The sequence below is a fragment of the Haliotis rufescens genome, unplaced genomic scaffold (assembly GCF_023055435.1).
Source record: "Haliotis rufescens isolate VD_foot unplaced genomic scaffold, xgHalRufe1.0.p SCAF_67, whole genome shotgun sequence".
NCBI lineage: Eukaryota > Metazoa > Mollusca > Gastropoda > Lepetellida > Haliotidae > Haliotis > Haliotis rufescens.
The window spans coordinates 1,490,329-1,497,424 of NW_025964358.1; positions in this window are offsets into that span (position 1 = coordinate 1,490,329).

A 7,096-nucleotide genomic window follows, 5' to 3' on the forward strand; every position below is an offset into this window, starting at 1 on the left:
CTGTTCATTAAAATATTTTCATGAGAGAAATGTTGTTGACATTGTTGTATATCGTTGTTGTCGTCAGTGCTAGTAGTGAAAACTGTACTGCTTTCTATTTGAGAAGACGTGTGCATTTCACCGACATTCCGCGTCCATGAGCAGAGATCGTCATTAAAGAGACACTGACAGTTTATGTTTGTGACGACACTGAATATTTTATTCCATTAAGATGGAGATTAGACACAGTACCAGCATGACATCCCTCATTAGAAATGTTCGTGTCTTGAGGAAAGTTTAGTTGTGGTTGACAGCGTGGACTTGCTCGTAACCACCAGATGACAGCCTGCCTCGATGTCGCTTCTGGCGAAGTCAGTGAGGCTCTTTACGGGGGTGGCGGTATGACTTTCTCGAGCTTATTATCAATATAAAGGTTGTCGACAACGATTGAGGCACGCTTGCCTTCTTTCCTTGCTGATTTAAATAAATAAATTTGGAAATATTTCGCCTGTCACATACAGAATAAACACAAATCACTACATAGTATCAGTAATCACCACTAATATAAAATAACAATGTGATTTCCATTACTGGTATATAATTGGGATATTTTTTATTCTGTTTGACCTTACATGCTCCCGTGACCGGAAACGGTAGACGATGAATCAACATGCCACGAGCAAGTTTCTTGGTATCTTTTATTTGAACTTTTGTTGATACATTAGGATTACCATTCGATGTTACGTTGAATATGAAGGGACATGATTCATGTATTTGTGATGTACACGCTGATGATTTTGTTTCCACTATAATACGTGTTTCCCACGCAATACGTCTGTAGATATCGTCGATCGGCAATGATCACCCTCCACAAAAGGTGCGCGTATATAGGCGTGACAAACTGTGTTTCAAAATAACATTCATGCACTGCGGAATAGGATAAGATGTATAAAATATTATAGTACATACATCCATCGTCAGTGTTAGTTTCACATTAAGTTTGGGATAGTTAAAGGATTATTCCTTTTAAAGCAGTGTAGATTCTAGCGTGATTTTCGAACAATTTCACGAAGAATTTTAAAATTTATTCCATAAATATATAGATCGCAATGGTTGGGTAATGATGACAGATTTGTTAATGGTTAATTATTTCACAGGACAAATCTTGGGGTTATAATGGCCTGACGTCAATCAATATGGCGGCATTATTAAGTGGACTGAAAATTTCTGATAACAGGCGGGTTGTTTAAAGATAATTCTATCCATTTTAGCTATTATGCTTGTCATCGTATCCCAATTGCGTAGATCGATGCTCATGATGTCAATCGCTGAATTGTCTGGTCCAGACTTGATTATTTATACTGCTCGACTGTTGGTGAGTGTGTCGTTAAACAAACAAACAAGCATGGAAGTATGATGGCTTATTTTGAAGCAATATGCCGGGGAACGCCAGAAATGGATTTTATAACATGATTTTGTTATATTATTTCATAATGAGCCCCAATAACATTTGTTTTGAATAGATGTACAGTTTCCGAATATGCTCACAAGACAACAAGCTGGACTGGTTGAAATAACACATAAACCGTTTGATATTTAGTAACACAATGTGAAACATTGTATAAACCTTATGCAAGCGCTGCCACAAACACCACCAACAACACCAACACCATCAACAACACCAAGATCAACACCACCAACAACTACACCAGCACCAACTCAAGCACCACCACCAGCAACAACACAAACAACAACAACACTAACATAACACCACCAACAACACTTCCAACACCACCACAATGAAAGCACCAACACCAGCAGCAATTCCGAAACCACCAACAACAACACCACCACCACCAACAACAACAACAACACCAGCACCAACTCAAGCACCACCACCAGCAACAACACAAACAACAACAACACTAACATAACACCACCAACAACACTTCCAACACCACCACAATGAAAGCACCAACACCAGCAGCAATTCCGGAACCACCAACAACAACACCACCACCACCACCACCATCAACAACACCAACACCAACAAGACAAACAACACCAACACCAACTCCGGCACCACCTACACCATCAACAATAACACCAGCCCCAACACGTACTCCGGCACCAACACCAACACCACCAACACCACCAACAACACCAACAACAACACTTCCAACACCTCCAGCATGAACTCCGGCACCACCACCAACACTAACAAAACCAACACCAACACCAGCACCAACTCTGGCACCAACACCACCCCCAACAACAGCAACGCCACCAGCACCAACAACAACAACACCAACACCACAATCAACACCAACAGCACCATCAGCACACCACCAAAACCACCAACAACAACAACAACATCAACAACACCAACACCAACAACAACACCACCATCAACAACACCAACACTAGTGTACAGGAGCTAACTGCAAGATTTGATTAATTGGAAAATGATATAGACAAACAGGTTTGCCTTTGATGTCGGACGAGCCTACTTCTGGTTGTATCAATACGTCTGTGACCCACTCACCCTCTGTGGAATTTCAGGAACTAAAAGATAATGGTCAATTTGGATATTTTTAATATGAAAAACTTCATCTCTGATCGCCAACAGCCACCATTCGAGGCACGACACACAGGAGGAAGCGATAATCACATGGATACTGGTTAAGAGCATATGAAGTCAGGACCAACACCCGGTGATGTCACAGACTCCAAGTCAGTTTAAGAATGCTATATAATGTTGTTACAAGCTGCTACTTAAATGAGGTATCTGGGATAAAGCATATCTTAATACTGTAATACTGCCGACTCGAGGTTACATTTTCACTCACTCACTCACTCACTCACTCACTCACTCACTCACTCACTCACTCACTCACTCACTCACTCACTAGAAACCTGCGTCTGATGGAAATAACCGAACTCACTACACATTGGCTGTCCTTTCGCTCTGATGCTGGAATGTGCAACTCTATTCAAGATCTTTTTACGAACGCTTCCAGACTCCATTGATTTTGCTATCACAGACTTGACAGAATACGATTGAACATAGCCTTGCTCCAAGCAGTGCCCATGAAATTGTCTATTTTATGGTGTCTGCTCCAAGGCTGCCCATGTAAGTCCATGAGTGTATAGTAGTTCTATCCTTATAATGGGCAAGTCTAGCAAAGCGGACTGAACGCTTATCCCTTGTAGGGACAACTTGTTCTTATTGTTTACTAGTATATAATCTAGAAATTATGATTTAAGGTAATGAGTGAGTGAGTTAATATTTAACGTCACATCGGCAGTATTTCAGCCATATCGTGACTGTGCATATCTATATTCACGGTAGTAAATGAAGTTTTGTTGTCTATTCAGAAACAATAGTTTTACAACCAAAACAATAGTCTTAAAGTTAAAATTGCAAACTAAACTTTGATATGGAGGTTAAAAACACATTTACGTACCTTTTGTTGTCATCTGCTTCGCGGAAGAGGAGTTCAAAATGACGTCATGTCGTGGAGATTTTGGAAGGGAATGTTGTGGACAAAGGGAGACAATTCAGTAACGTAGCCAGCATCCCTGGTATTAACATGAATGTGTTGAGGAAAGCCCGAAGTTTCACTCGATGCGGGTCTTATAATGTTCTACTTTGGTGAAACCCACGAGAAGGGTATATTCTGACAAACCAAGGATCAAGGAGCGAAGGTTGGGATTCGAACCCAATATCATACTCTCTCACCCACTCACCCACTCGCTAACTCCCGAAACCACTCAACCCACTCTCATTCACTCGCTCATCTGAGATCAATATGTCGACTATCTTACTGGAATTACATCCCATTGAACACAGCTACGCGCCGAAAGAAGTTCATTATCGAATAATAATTATACCTAAATAGAAATACCAGTTTTGTGATATTTCTTGTCCGAAAGAAATAGTCATTGTTGTCACGTAATTTTGTGACCGTAGACATGATCATGTCGTTGGGAGTAGGAACAGACGAGTTCACGTCTCACAACAATGACGTCATAACAGCAGCGGTACAGGCGAGAATTCTTGTGTGACGTGGAGAATGTTGTCAAAGCATGCCCATGATTATTCAAGTTTAATTTCGTAAGGTATGTTTTAGCGGACCAGAAGGAGAAACATTATTAAGATGTTGTGTTTTGACCAGATTCAATTAAAAAGAGTTTCAAGTAAATGCAACACATGTTTATAAACCCCGTTTCAATAAACAAGTGTTGTCTTCCCTTGAGATGATTTTCAGAAGGATCATGATTAAAAGATAAACACTATGTGTGTGTCTATTTCCGGGATTTTATCGAGTACTTGCATCTTGGAAAATCATCTCGATACCCGAAAGCGTTAGCTTGAGGGGCTCGAATGAAAATTTCCAAGATGCAAATACTCGATAAAATCCCGGAAATAGACACACACATAGTATTTATCGATATTGTAAACCTATTGTTTTATTTAGAAAAAAAAACATGCGCACTCTTTAACACCTCGTACTTACTCGGTTGTGAGGCGTCAACATCGATCGCTCTGTTGTTGCTATGGGGATTAGTATGCAAAAAATGCTTGGTAATTATGTATTTCTACACAGTGATTTGGTCGCTTGCTTCAGGAAATGCAAACTATTTTTTTCACCCTTTGACATTTGGCCATGTGACCCAAATTAGCCAATCACAACACAGAACACACTTTCTATAGGTTTACAATTATTTATACAGCGACTTTGTACATGTGCTTGCCATCAACAACCAATCAAAAAGTCTCTTCTGAATGTGAGTTTGGCAAAGGTCTACGCTCAAAACTGCAGGAAGACCGCGATGTATGAAAATGAATCCAAAGACTGTTATACATGATTTCCGAGACGGGAAAGATATGTTGCTAAGTATTAAACTTGGAAAGGAAGTCCTTTGGCTACAATACGTTCCGGTGACGGGATCTGTAAGTCAAGACAAGTATTGGTGCTGTCGTTGCTTGTTTAGATAATGAAGGAACATTGTCTTTTTATTGGACATCTATTTTAAGAGTCGTGTCATCCAAACCGGGCTCAGTGATGCTACTGTGGTGAATGGGTAGTCTGTCTCACTGACACTAAAGCATAAAATTGAAAAAGTGAGTCTGGAATGATTTGGAAAGTCTTGATTGACTCAGCTCTAGGAAACTTAGAGAACAATTGAGGATTGTTCTGGGTTCATTTGGATTTTATTATTTTTGTTTCATAGATTATATAGTCTTAAATATTTTCTTGAACTAAATGTCAGTCTAGTGTATATATATATCCCCTGGTACCTATTCGCTAGACTGACATTTAGTCAAAGAAAATATTTAATATATAGATATGATACACTGGATAATCGAGCTGGGCTTAAACATAACAAGGTAAAAAGAGGAGTAAGCTTTTTCATATGATTGTATAAAATAGACTTTTATCCCCCAAGTTGAGAATATAACTTGGGTAAGATCACCGATATCTCAAAGTAGATATCACTACAAGGATGTGCATCACAATGCTTTGCTGACGATTGTGACGCCATCAGTTATCACTACATCACATGACCTTTTTACACTCAAGACACTGGTTATAACTGTTTGAAAACCAAAAGGATGAGAGAAAGATTTTGGAATATAAAATATAAGTATACCATTACACCCTCGTCGATAAAAGTTTTAAACTCCTCGGCAAGCCTCCGTTGACATGCTGTTCGGCTTATGCACTCTCTTGTATATACGGGACTTGACTCACGAATAAACGTTGTTTGTCAAAGGAGACTGAACTTATAAACCTACGTTATTGCCTGAGCTTCTTAAATGCTGTCTGTAAGGAACTGGGCTTATTTCAGCTCTTGTAAGGGGTCTGGGTGTATGTATATGTAAACAATATGTTGGTGGGTTGATAAAAAGCTGATCGCCATGCAGATGAACTGGCCATCGAGCACATCCCACGTCCATCGGACCAGAAGGACTGATGATGACGTTTGTTTAACACCTAGTTACTCAGGGGCAAGGCGGGTGAGGGACACACATACTTACTTCAAGTATACGTCTTTAGTGATTTAATATTATGTGTATCCAGATGCCAAGAAGCGATGTTCATCGTTATTCAAGTCACTCCACGATGCGCCCAACAAGTTCCTTCTCACGTCACGATGTAAAGGTTACAAACAGGATTAAATCGAAATCAAAACCAATCGTCACAGCAAGACCAGTGCCTGGTTGGACAGGGGCGCATTCTCCCGTGTTGGTTGTGCACTATGTACATCTTGAGGAATGTATAATGAATATGTTGGAACTTCATTTGGTATCTATCGTGTCAATGAGTTATCGCTTCTGGTGTGATGTCGCAAGTAAATTGTTATTAATAAAAATGGTGTCATTTCAAAATCTTTTCTTGTATATTCTTCCCGAGGAGAGAATTACTGCTTGTGTGATGGTTGATTTATGTAAAGAATATTGATTGCATTCTATATAATAATTCTTAATTCAAAATTAACAAATCATTTTTGAACTTCTCAGTAAATGGGTATTTGTGTCTGTTACTCTGATGTGCTAGTTGACTCACGTGAGGTGGATGTCATTGTATATAATAACTGATCGACATGGGTGTTATGAGACTGGAACAAAGAACTGCTGTCGTTTTACCAATGTTTCTCTGAGAGACATGACAAACTTTGTCCGAAGTGTGAAGAGAAACTTTAGAAGTGTGGTATAACATTCACAGTGTGTTGTCTTTCTTTCATTTCAGTCAGTTGACGTGTGAGGACAGAGAGTCGTGCGTCCACATTTGATTGAACAGTCATCAGCTGGATAACTGAACAGCGAGGATAGAGGTAACATGTTCAGTAATTGGTGGATTGTGATGAACAGGAGTAAATGCAGTTGTTGAGCGAAGACAGGTTGTTTATTAAATAAAGATAAAAGCAGCCTTCTCCCGTCTTATCTAACAAACAAAGGTCATACGATATCACCCTACGTCAACCCCATTCCATCGATCTCCTCGCTAACACATATTTACCAAACTATAGCCTCGTGGAATCTCACTGAATGAACTACATGTTATATCCAAATGACAGCTTGGTGTCAGGTTACACTGGGGGGTAAACC